The sequence below is a fragment of the Callithrix jacchus genome, chromosome 1, assembly GCF_049354715.1.
Source record: "Callithrix jacchus isolate 240 chromosome 1, calJac240_pri, whole genome shotgun sequence".
In the NCBI taxonomy this organism is placed as follows: Eukaryota; Metazoa; Chordata; class Mammalia; order Primates; family Cebidae; genus Callithrix; species Callithrix jacchus.
Window position 1 is genome coordinate 112357333 of NC_133502.1, and position 12123 is coordinate 112369455.

Here is a 12123-nt window from a genome sequence, read left to right on the forward strand (position 1 = left end):
TCCAGTATTATGAGTCCATAAATTTCTGTTTGTTGTAATTTCCCAGTCCGTGGTATTCTGTCATAGCCACACAAAATGGACCTGACATAGGAACCTAGTAAGAAGCTATGCTCTCTGTCGAGATGTTTCTGCATTTCTCTGTCAAGATGTTTCTGCATTTCTGAGAGGCAGTGAACCCACAATGGCTTAGGGTGTGTGTGTGTATAAAAGCCAAGAAAAAGCAAAGTGCTGGAGAGGAAAAAAAAAAATCAGTTAATAACTCAAAGTATTATCCCAGGATGTCATCATTGGCCTTAGGCTGTGCTGAATTTGAGTAAAAAGACAAAATAAGATTTAGGGAAATATATTCTATGCTCTTTCTACTCAAGGTACCAGGTTGAGTTTTCAAAATCATACTTGTTTTTTTACTACTTTATTGAGGTATTCAGTACCACCTTTAACAAGGAGGAAGCAGAAGCCATGTGTGTCAACCTTGATTAAAGACCTATTTGTCTTTGCCTCAGCCTCCCAAGTAGCTAGGACTACAAGTGTGTGCCACCATGCCCAGCTAATTTTTAACTTTTTTGTACTTTTTATTTTTGTAGAGATGGGGCCTCTGTGATGCCAAGGCTGGTTTTAAACCCCTGGCTTTAGGCAATCCTTTTGCTGGGATCTTAATATCCCAGCCTCTTAACATGCTGGGATTACAGGCATGAGTCAGTATGTCGGGCTAAAAATCACATTTCTTCATTGTATATATAACATTGGTGCCTAAACAGAAACCCTTGTGTTATCATCAAGGGTCATCCTTGATTATCCAGCTTAATCCTTAAGGCCTACAGCTGATCACCAAGGTGAGTTCTCATTCCAGTGGAGTGTCTACTTGTCAGGACCATGGGTTGGTTTCTCAGGCCCTATAAATGGACTTGTCCCAGGGACCCCAACCAAGACAGTGTGTAACAATCCAATAAAATGCAATAAGAAAACCAGAATCCAATAGTCTCCCTTAAATGTGGCAGTGTTCATGGAGCAAACAGAGGTTTATGTGCAGGAGGGAGAGACTAAAACATCTGTTTCTAGTAGCACAAAAATTCAAAGAAAGTTTCTTTTGAGCCCATTGTTGCTTGGAGTTTGGGAACTCAGCTCCTGCGGCAATGGAAATACCCTAGTATCCAATAATTATGGCAGCAAGAAACCTGTCTCTGTAGGGAAAGGACCAAGACCCTGTTATCTTAGACTAGTACTGCCAGTTTAAAGGCCTCATTAGATATGTAATGTTAGAAATGTTACATTTCTAAGACGGGCAGCTTCAATGCCTTTGCACTTTCCTGCAGCCACAACAGAGTTTGTATATATGTGTGAGAATGCTATTACAGCAGATTATGACAAACTAACAGGCTAGATAGCTCACTTGATGCTTTTGAAATCACTTGTACACAGATTATCTCACCTCTCTCTCAACCACTCTGAAAGACTGATTTAGGCCAGGGACAGATGAACTTGTAACTTAATAGAACTGGAGACATAAAAAACTTAGGAAACCTGTAATCAGATTTGAACAGAAGGTCTTCAAATCCAAAGTATTTGATTTGAATTAATAGTGTTATTAATGTTTTTTCACAAATTTGAGTGGTGATGAGAAAGAGGGTCAGATTATGACCCAGCTGTGGGAAGAGAGGATGGAGATGGGCAGGGAGCAAGGTATATATGCTCTGCTTCCTGATCCTGTTCCTTTTCTAATCATGGGCCCTTGGGCAAGTTGAACAAGCTCCCTGAGCCTCATTGGCCTCATCTGTAAAATGGGACTGGTAATAAGAATGGGTTGTTTGAAGCCAGGTATAGTGGCTCATGCCTGTAATCTCAGCAGTCTGGGAGACTGAGGCAGGAAGATTGCTTGAACCCAGAAGTTCAAGCAACATGGTTCAAGATCCCATCTCTACAAGAAAATTTAAAAATTACGCAAGCATTGTGGCGCATACCTGTAGTCCCAGCTACTTGGCAGCCTGATGCAGGAGCCCAGGAGGTCGAGCCTAGGAGGTCACTTGAGCCCAGGAGGTCGAGATGGCAGTGGGCCATGATTGCACCACTGCACTCCAGCCTGGCCCACAGAGCAAGACCCTGTCTTGGAAAAAGCAGTGGGAGAGAGGGTGGTGGTGTATGAAAATGAAATGAGTTAATTCGTATATATAACATGTGCAGAGCATGCTCATTACGTGATAAGTATATTATTTATTTTCTGAAAAACCAGGAAAACAGTACTTTCTTACTTCTTCTTCAGAAGATGGGGCCAAAAGGGTGGGGAAGCCCACAGCCACTGTCTTGTCTTAGGAGGCCTAGGTGGCAGGGGGAGGGCCTCTGCCTCCTTGCAAGGTTGGGAAGAAGGAAAATCATACAGCAGTGACCCCAAAGGCTGACCTTGGGCAGCTGGAAGACAGGGGAGGTGGGCATCACTCACTTTGCAGTTTTGCCAGCGCATCACTGTGGCTGACTGACCACCTCTGGCCAGGTTTGAAATAAAGACAGGGTGAACTGAAATTCACATCACTGAGAGGCAGTGGAGCAGAGTGGTTCATTGAGCCAGTTCAGCTGGGTTTGAATCTCTGTCTCTCCACATCCCAGCTGTGTGCACCTGGCCATGTTGCTGAGTCCCCCTTTGCCTCAGTTTCCTCATCTGTTGAAAAAGGAATGATGATGATAACAGTACCTACCTCTCAGTGTTGTTTTGAAGATGAAATGAGTCCATTTGTATGAAGTGTTTAGAACCGCATCCTGCATGTGGCAGGGGTCTGCTCTTACTAGGCACACTCTGTAGAAAAAACAGGAGAGACAATTTAGGTCAGAAAAGGTGTCTGAGATTTTGTATTTCCCTGGATCACAGTTTACACTTGTAGACAGGTCGCAGAAAGCTTCAGAGAGGCTTGTTCAAGCTCAGGTAGTCAGACAGCAGGAAGGAGGCTGAGGACCTTGGCTCCTCACCCCTTGGTCTCTGCATCTCCTGCCACACTTGTGAATCCAGGCAAAGGCACATCATGAATATGAGACATCATCAGCTCCCTCATTGCTATGTCACCTCTCTGGGACCCCAGGAATGTGTAGGCTCCCCACCTTAGCTGGAACAAAAGCCGAAATAAAGCAGGTAGTAGGGTCAGCACAGTTACCCCAAGTCAAGTTCGTGAGAAAGGCAAGTTACTTGTTTGGTGCCCAAAGCCACCATCCAGCTAAAGAAATAACCCTGCCTGGGGGCTGGAATGGCAGCCCCACTAAGCCAGCTGGCCCAGAATTCCGGGGATTCAGACAACCGTAAAGCACATACTCTGGAGGGAATATCATGGCAGAAAATGGGACCTCAGGAGTCCTGCTGGTCATGTGACCCTCTGGTAAAGGTTGAAAGCAAATAGCATAGAAGGAAATCTAATTTTTCCATAGGAAGACATGTTCCAATAAGGTTCTGATCTTTTCAATATCGTTCATTACTTAATATAAATTATTATGCCAAAACATAATACCAGATAAATACCAAAGTAAACCATGCTAATCACAAGCAATTAGAAAACATAATGAAGAAAGTAGAATTATCATTTTTATGTGGTTCTTTTTGGTTGTTTATGTATATATAATATATAATTTGATACAATTTAGGTTATAAAGTATATTAAATTCCATATTCTAAATTTGGTATTTATTTTATTTATTATTTATTTACTCTTGAGACAGGGTGTCACTCTGACACCAAGGTTGGAGTGCAGTGGCATGATCATGCCTTGACCTCAGGGACTCGAGAGATCCTCCCACCTCAGCCTCCTGAGTAGCAGACATACAGGTGTGTGCCATCATGCTTGGCTAATTTTTAAAATTTTTTATAGAGATAAGATCTCACTATGTTGTTCAGCTCTTCTTAAACTCCTGGGCTCAAGCACTCCTCCTGCCTCCCAAAGTGCTGGAATTACAAACGTGAGCCACTGTGACTGGCCTGATTTTGGTATATTATATCAAAAGCATTTTTCTATGTCATTAAATATTCCTTAAAAATATCAATTTTTTTTTTTTTTTGAGACGGAGTCTTGCTCTCTGTTGCCAGGCTGGAACACAGTGGTGCAGTCTCAGCTCACTGCAACCTCCACCTCCCCGGTTCAAGCGATTCTTCTGTCTCAGCGTCCCAAGTAGCTGGGACTACAGGCATATGCCAAATGCCCAGCTAATTTCTGTATTTTTAGTAGAGATGGGGTTTCACCATGTTGGCCAGGATGGTCTCAATCTCTTGACCTCGTGATCCGCCCACCCTGGCCTCCCAAAGTGCTGGGATTACAGGCGTGAGTCACCGTGCCTGGCCAAAAATGTCATTTTTAATAGCTGCAAAGCATTCTGTTGGATGCATGGACCAAAATTATTTGAACTATTATTAGGATATTGTCAATTATTTTTACAGCTACAGGAATGCAGCCCTAGATCACTTGTACTTTCATATGTGTGCACACCTCTGATTATGTCCTGAAGGTAAAATCCTGACATGAACTGGCTACGGAGGTTTTGCTTCTACCCTTAGGAAGGACTCAAAGCTCCCCTTTAAGGGCCCCTTGGGAATGAGGAGGAGAAGGGGTGAAGATAGTAGAACAGATGCAAAATCATTCTCAGGACATGGTGCTAAAAGGTGAGGCTATCAGTGATGGTGGGTTGGAAACACTAGTGTCCACATGGGGTCCTCTCTCTCTAGCTTCCCACTTTTGGGAGTTCTGTTCCCTAGGCTCCTGACCTGCCATCTTAGAAACCAGTTTCAAATGACTGCAGCTAAAGGGAAAGTCAATTGAAATAATTCTGGAATATCTTCTGTAAACAAAAGAAGGGCATTTGACCAAACCATGGGAAAGGCAGGGATGCAGCTGGCCCTGGACTAACCAAACAATCCCGAGGAGGGCAGGTTCTGGAAGAATGTGAAACTTCCACTTTGACCTCAAGGAGCTGGGCAGGAGAGTGGTCTCAGAAAAAGGAGATACTAGTTCCTGGAGAAAGGGAAGGGTCATGGCCTTTTGGGTCCTTCTTTCTAAGAAGCTGAGGTGGCAAGATGGGCCTGGGACTGCCTCCCACTAGGGGCGCTACCTGCTCACGCTGTGGAAATGTCTAGAAGTGGCGGCCTTCATTCTGGTTTGCTCAAGGCCTTAGGGAGGAACATTTTTCTTTCGGGTTGTCTCTCTCTGTTTCTTCCTGTTTTCAGGGTGATGAGTCCTGTAGGACAAAAAAATTCAAGAATGGACCTTAGGGACAAGGGCGAAGATTCAAGTATGGACCTTGGGAACAAGGGCAAAGGCAACCAGTAGAGGAACTAAGCCTCTGCTCAAAGGTATACAATTAGCACTGCGGGCTTCCATAAAGTGTAGCCCAGCTCAACAACCTGAAGCTTTCACACAGAGATGTGGGGCCCAAAATGAGTCATTAACAAATACTGTACTTTTCCTAAAGTGTCCCCAATGCATATCTTCCTCCTGTACCTGTGGTAGCAGAAGGCTGGGAGCCCTGGCCAAATATCTGTCCAACTCTTCATCACTATCCAGAAAGGAAGAACATGTTTAGGGCTTTTGAGACACATTGCCAAATTGCTCTGCTAAAAATGGAATATTCTGGTATTAAGCGAGAGTCCAAACCAGGGGGCTCTTGTCAACCCTGGGCATGTCATCTTCTCAATCAGCTTTAAATAGCAGGCCAGTATTCTGCACAGGATAGAGTTCTCCTGATAATCAGTTGATTAGATATGACAGTCACAATCATACCAATGCTATTTGACAAAATATCACATTGCTTTCTTCAATATAATGCTCTTATACCATTTTTAAAAATCAGCCACTTCCTTTTTGTAAGTAAAAAACATTGCTAGGGGAATGGAGTACTTTCGAATGGTGTTGAATTCAGAAGAGCTTCACTGAGAAACTTTGTTTAGCTGTGCTTTTCGTTGTCACTTCTTGAAGTTCCCTTCTTGAGCACAGGCATTAGCATGCAGGTTGCAGGCTTTCTGCTTTCTCAGGGGTTGGTATTTTTTTGAAGACTGGCCAAACATGGATGCATACCTCATCGCAATGGCTGCCTACCATGACTTCTCTAAGCAACAGCATGCTGTAATTGGCAGTAGGCCAGGAGAGCATGTGACAGGCTCACACCAGTAGCCACAGACTGGTATTAGCTGAAATATCAAACTCTGGTTGTTGTATAGTTGCATGATTGAATCAAAGAATGTTAGAGCTCGAAGGACCCTTTAGACCATAGATTTCAACACTTTCCACCAGATCTACCCACCTTACAAATTAAGGAACTGAGACCCAGGGAGAGGAAAATGCTTGTCCATGGTTACACAAGAAAAAGGTGAGGCCAGGTGCAGTGGCTCTCACTTGTAATCTCAGCACTTTGGGAAGACAAAGTGGGTGGATCATCTGAGGTCAAGAATTTGAGACCAGACCCATCGACATGGTGAAACTTCATCTCTACTAAAAGTACAAAAATCAGCTGGGTATGGTGGTGGGCGCCTGTAATTCCAGCTTCTTAGGAGGCTGAGGCAGGACAATTGCTTGAACAGGGGAGGTGGGTTTGCAGTGAGCCAAGATCGCACCAGTGCACTCCAGCCTGGGCGACAGCATGTGACTCTGTCTCAAAAAAAGAATAGGTGGGGCATAGTGGCTCACACCTATAATCCCAGCACTTTGAGAGGCTGAGGCCAGCGGATCACCTGAGTTCAGGTACTCAAGACCAGCCTGGCCAACATGGCAAAACCCATCTCTACTAAATGTACAAAAATTAGCTGGGCGTGGTGCCGCATGCCTGTAATCCCAGCTGCTCAAGAGGCTGAGGAAGGAGAATTGCTTGAACTTGGGAGGCAGAGGTTGCAGTGAGCCAAGATTTCACCATTGCTCTCCAGCCTGGGCAACAAGAGCAAGACTCCATCTAAAAAAAAAAAAAAAAAAGAAGAAGAAGAAGTTGAAATTTTTACAGTGTTTAAAAACAAGAACCATCAACCTAGGATCCTGTACCCAGTGAAATTATCCTTCCAAAGAGAAGGAGAGGCTTCCAATTTTCAGTCTGGCATGTAAGGAGCATGGACGTCATCAGTTCATCCTGACAGCAAGTAAAAATCTAAACACACTGAAAAAATAACTTGTCCTAGATCTGTCAGGGAAGTGAGGTCACAGGACAAACTACTGGCCCCCAAATTAGAGACAGACAGGCAGATAACGAGAAGCCAAACTTACTGGAGCAGAAACCCACAAGCAAAAACCTCGTGAGAGCCAGTGTCACTGCAGGAAAAACCTACTGGAGGCTTGACAATGACACGTCTGAGAGTTAAGAACCCCAGGGGCCCAGTCATAGGTAAAACACTTTTATGAGTTTACCTTCTGGAGCTCCACCAGGTTCTCAGAGTGAAGATTGAGAGAAAATCCCTTTATGTTCCTGGAGGAAGAAGGGAAAAGAAACCATTTTGAAATATACCAGAGCATTCTGGTCTCTCTTAACAATACCTTCCCCAAGAGAAACTATTTTACCAGGGTCTACCCTACTGGGGTTTAAGCAGAGCTGACCCAGGGAAGGGAAATATCCAACTTCAGCTTCATTTCCCATTCTGTCTCGTGTAAGGGGTAGAGGGGAAACTGAGGAGCCCTTTTAAAGTTCTCACCCCTGAAGCACAGACTCCCTAAAAGACTGACCCAGTCATAGGACTAAAGAATGCACCCCCGGCTGGGCGCGGTGGCTCACACCTGTAATCCCAGCACTTTGGGAGGCCAAGGCGGGTGGATCACGAGGTCAAGAGATCGAGACCATCCTGGTCAACATGGTGAAACCCCGTCTCTACTAAAAATACAAAAAATTAGCTGGGCACGGTGGCACGTGCCTGTAGTCCCAGCTACTCAGGAGGCTGAGGCAGGAGAATTGCCTGAACCCAGGAGGCGGAGGTTGCGGTGAGCCGAGATCGCGCCATTGCACTCCAGCTTGGGTAACGAGAGTGAAACTCCGTCTCAAAAAAAAAAAAAAAAGAATGCCACCCCCACACCTTACACCACACCACACCACTAAAGGCCCGTCTACCCAGTGCATCATGCCTGCCTTTCAACAAAAAATTACAAGGCATAAATTACAAGGCAAAAAACACTGTTCAAAGAGACAGAGTAAGCATCAAAACCAGACTCAGATATGGCAAAAATGTTGAAATTGTCATACCAACATTTTTACACCAGGAACGTCATCAGACCAGGAATTTAGAACATTATGAGGGCAGGAATTTAAAACAACTGTGATGAATTTGCTAAAAGCTCGAATGGAATAAGCAAACAGCATGCAAGGCCAGATGGGTGCTGTAAGAAAGAGATGAAAAATCTAAGGAAGAATTAAAATGTCAATGCTAGAGCTCAAGAACACTGCAACAGAAATGAGGAAAGCCTTTGATGGGCTTGGCATGGCTGAAGAAAGAACCTCTGAGCTCGAGGATTATGTCCACGGAAACACCTAAAACTGAAAAGCAAAGAGAAAAATGACCACAAAACCAAAGACAAAACCCAGGACAGAGGAGCGGGACAACTACAAAATGTATCTTAGACATTTAATGGGAATACCAGAAGAAAAGGAAAGAAAGGAATAGAAGAAATATTTAAAACAATAATAGCTGAGGCCAGGCATGGTGGCTCGAGCCTGTAATCCCAGCACTTTTGGAGGCCAAAGCAGGTGAATCACTTGAGGTCAGGAGTTCAAGGCCAGCCTGGCCAGCATGGTGAAATCCCATCTCTACTGAAAATACGAAAACAATTAGCTGGCATGGTGACACACACCTGCAATCTGAGCTACTTGGGTGGCTGAGGTACAAGAGAGAATCGCTTGAACCTGGGAGGCAGAGGTTGCAGTGAGCCGAGATCATGCCATTGCACTCCAGCCTCGGTAACAGAGCGAGACCCTGTCTAGAAAAACAAAAGAAAAACAAAAACAAACAAAAGATAGTAACTGACCATTTCACTCAAATTAATATCGGACTCCAAACCACAGATCCAGGAAGCTCAGAGAACCTCAAACAAGATAAATGCCAAGAAACCCCCACATTCAGCATATTATGTTCAAAGTGTAGAAAATAAAACATAAAGAAAAAATCTTGAAAGAAGCCAGAGGAGAAAACGCCTTAGTACACGGAGGAGCAAAGATAAGAATTACATCTGACTTTTCTTTAGACACCATGAAATTGTCCAGATGCGGTGGCTCATGCCTGTAATCCCAGCACTTTGGGAGGCTGAGATGGGGAAGGATCACTTGAGGCAAGGAGTTTGAGACCAGCCTAGCCAACACAGTGAGACCCCTTCTCTACAAAAAATTTAAAAATTAGCTGACCATGGTGGTACACACCTGTAGTCCCAGCTAATCTGGAAGCTGAGGTGAAAGGATTGCTTAAGCCCAAGAGTTCAAGGCTGCAGTGAGCTATGATGGTGCCACTGCACTCCAGCTTGGGTGACAGAGTGAGACCCTGTTCTAAAAAGTAATTTTTTTAAAAAAAGAAAATAAATTATGCAATTAAGAAGAGAATAGCATGAAACAGTATTAAGTTGAGGCAGGGGTTGGGGGACGGAATCCCAACACCAACTTAGAAGTCTGTAACCTGTGAAATTATCCTTCAAAAGTGAAAGAGAAGAAAGACTTTATCAGACAAACACAAATTCAGGGAGTTTGTCACCAGCAGACCTGCCTTGCAAAAAATGTTAAAAGAAGTTCTTCTGAGAGAGGAAATTGTGGGTAAGTGTGATATTATAGATATATATTGGTCTTCATCCACAGTTCCTGGAACATAACTCCCATAACCCTTGTTACAGTCCTTTGTTATGGTGTTGGGACACTTTAGGTTTCCAAAGCAGGCCTCAGGAAACAGAATCTCTCTCTCTGACCTTTTCCTGCCCTCTCTTCATCTGCCAGAGAGGGTTCTGACTCCTACCCTGTGCAGATAGACCAAAAAGAATCTGAACAGACAGGCCTGGCTGAGTTTCCCCACTCAGTCTGTTCCTATGAGATCCTTCCTTTTTGGTCCAATCACATTTCAACATGGTGCTCAATCATGCCTTTCCAGTGAAGTCTCCATAAAAGGCCCAAGAAAAGCTGTGTGTCTTGGCAGGCACCTATAATCCCAGCTACTTGGGAGCTTGGGTAGCTGAGGCAGTAGTTTAAGACCAGCCTGGGTAATATGGCAAGACCTCCTCTCCAAAAAAAAATCAAAAACAAAATGCCCAAGAGGACAGGATTTGAGGAGCTTCCTGGTAGCTGAAGACCTGGAGATTCCTGGAGGGAAGTGGGCCTAGGGAGAGCATGGAGGCTCCATGCTCCTTTTTCTATACCTTACCCTATGCGTCTCTTCATCTGTAATATCCTTTATAATCAGCTGGTATCCAGCAGGCGTGCGGGCCAGCCTTGGGGACGAAGCCCTCAACCTGTGGGATCTGATGCTATCTCCAGGTAGATAGTATCAGAGTTGAATTGGAGGCCACCCAGTGTATGTCCATTGCAGACTCAATTGCTTGTTTGGTGGTGGAGAGAAACACTTCTCATATGTGGTCACAGAAGTCTTCGGTGTTGATGACTGCTATTGTTGAGTGAGAGACTAGGCAAAGCATGCTGAGTGTTAGAAAACACACACATGGGCCAGGCGCAGTTGCTCAACCCTATACTACCAACACTTTGGGGGGCTGAGGCGGGTAGATCACGAAGTCAGGAGATCAAGACCAGCCTGGCCAACATGGTGAAATCCCATCTCTACTAAAAATATAAAAATTAGCTGGACGTGGTGGTGGGCACCTGTAGTCCCAGCTACTTGGGAGGCTGAGTCAGGAGAATGGCTTATGGTGAAGCCTAGGAGGTGAAGGTTGCAGTGAGCCAAGATCAGGCCACTGCACTCTAGTCTGGGTGACACAGTGAGACTCTGTCTCTAAACACACACACACACACACACACACACACACACACTCACAGTAAGGTATGCAGCTCCACATGAAGAAAAGAAAAGCATTAGAAGAGGAGTAAGTAAATGCAAAATTTCCCATCTTTGCAGTAAAACACCCAAATAAAACAAAGAAATCCCTGAAACATCTGCTTCTCACTGAGTGTATGCAGTTGGAAGAGGGAAAGGAAAGATGACCCAGAGTCTTGTGGGGAAAGACATTGCCCTGAAGGAAAGGAGGAGGGAGCCCCTGAGGCTAAAGACAGGGGCTTAGCGACTTGGTCAAGCCTGGACTGCCTGGGGGGGGCGGGTAGTTACTTCTGCTTGAGAGATGGGCCTGGACACCCCTGCTCTGGGTGGGGAGAGGGTTAGAGGAGGGCAAAACCTGCTTGGGAAGGTCTGTGATGAGAAAAAGCCCACGAAATGGCATCTCATCTAGCCACAAGCAAAGTATGGATCTCAGGGAGGGGCTGGGCATGTTGCTCATGCCTGTAAATTCCAACACTTTGGGAGAATGAGACAAGAGGATCGCTTGAGGCAAAGGAGTTTGAGATCAGCCTGGACAACATAGCGAGATCCCCTCTCTACAAAATTTTTTAAAAAACAATCGGTCTAGGTTGGTGGTGCGCACCAGCCCTTAAGTGTTAAGGGTTCATACAGTTTTTTAATTTGAAAAGTTCTCCTCAGCCTTAACCATTAATTTAGTATGCCCCTCTGTAAGCAACCAACATGATTTTTACTATAGAGGAATTCATACAGGAAAGGGATTTATGCCTACGGTTGTCCATGTATTGTCTGAAGAGGGCCTGCCTTCAAAAACATATGTTCACATGATGTAGCACATTAGAGGTTTAGAGAGGGCAACAGCAACTCGACATCCTTTGGTGACTGCTGAATCCAGCCCTTGGCATACCATAGGTGCTCAAGAAATTTTATGGGCTAGTTGAAAGGATATGGGCAAAACCTCTGTTAGAAATCGTTTATCCCCAAGACCAGTTATAAATCTGTGTCTTTATTTATTTATTTTTATTCATTCAAGAAATATCTGACTTTCTACTATGTGCCAGCAACTGATAATGGAAAGGTGAATGAGTCATAGTCTCTGACCCTGAGAACATTAAGGAATAATCAACACAAAGGGTCCCTGGAACCAATGTTATTAAATAAATAACTGACCCTGGGGAAGAGTAACCACACTTGAAAGGTGT

General features: G+C 44.5%; 1 long non-coding RNA gene across 1 annotated transcript in view; it reads right to left on the reverse strand.

Annotated features, from left to right (window-relative positions):
* Positions 1 to 12123, reverse strand: part of LOC118154644 (uncharacterized) — a 20922-nt gene continuing 8799 nt past the window's right edge. The window contains exons 2-5 of the long non-coding RNA XR_004744791.3: positions 7350 to 7407; positions 5074 to 5199; positions 2688 to 2785; positions 1 to 2101 (exon numbers count right to left, since the gene is read on the reverse strand). This is a non-coding gene — a long non-coding RNA (uncharacterized LOC118154644). The remainder of the gene's footprint in view (positions 2102 to 2687; positions 2786 to 5073; positions 5200 to 7349; positions 7408 to 12123) is intronic.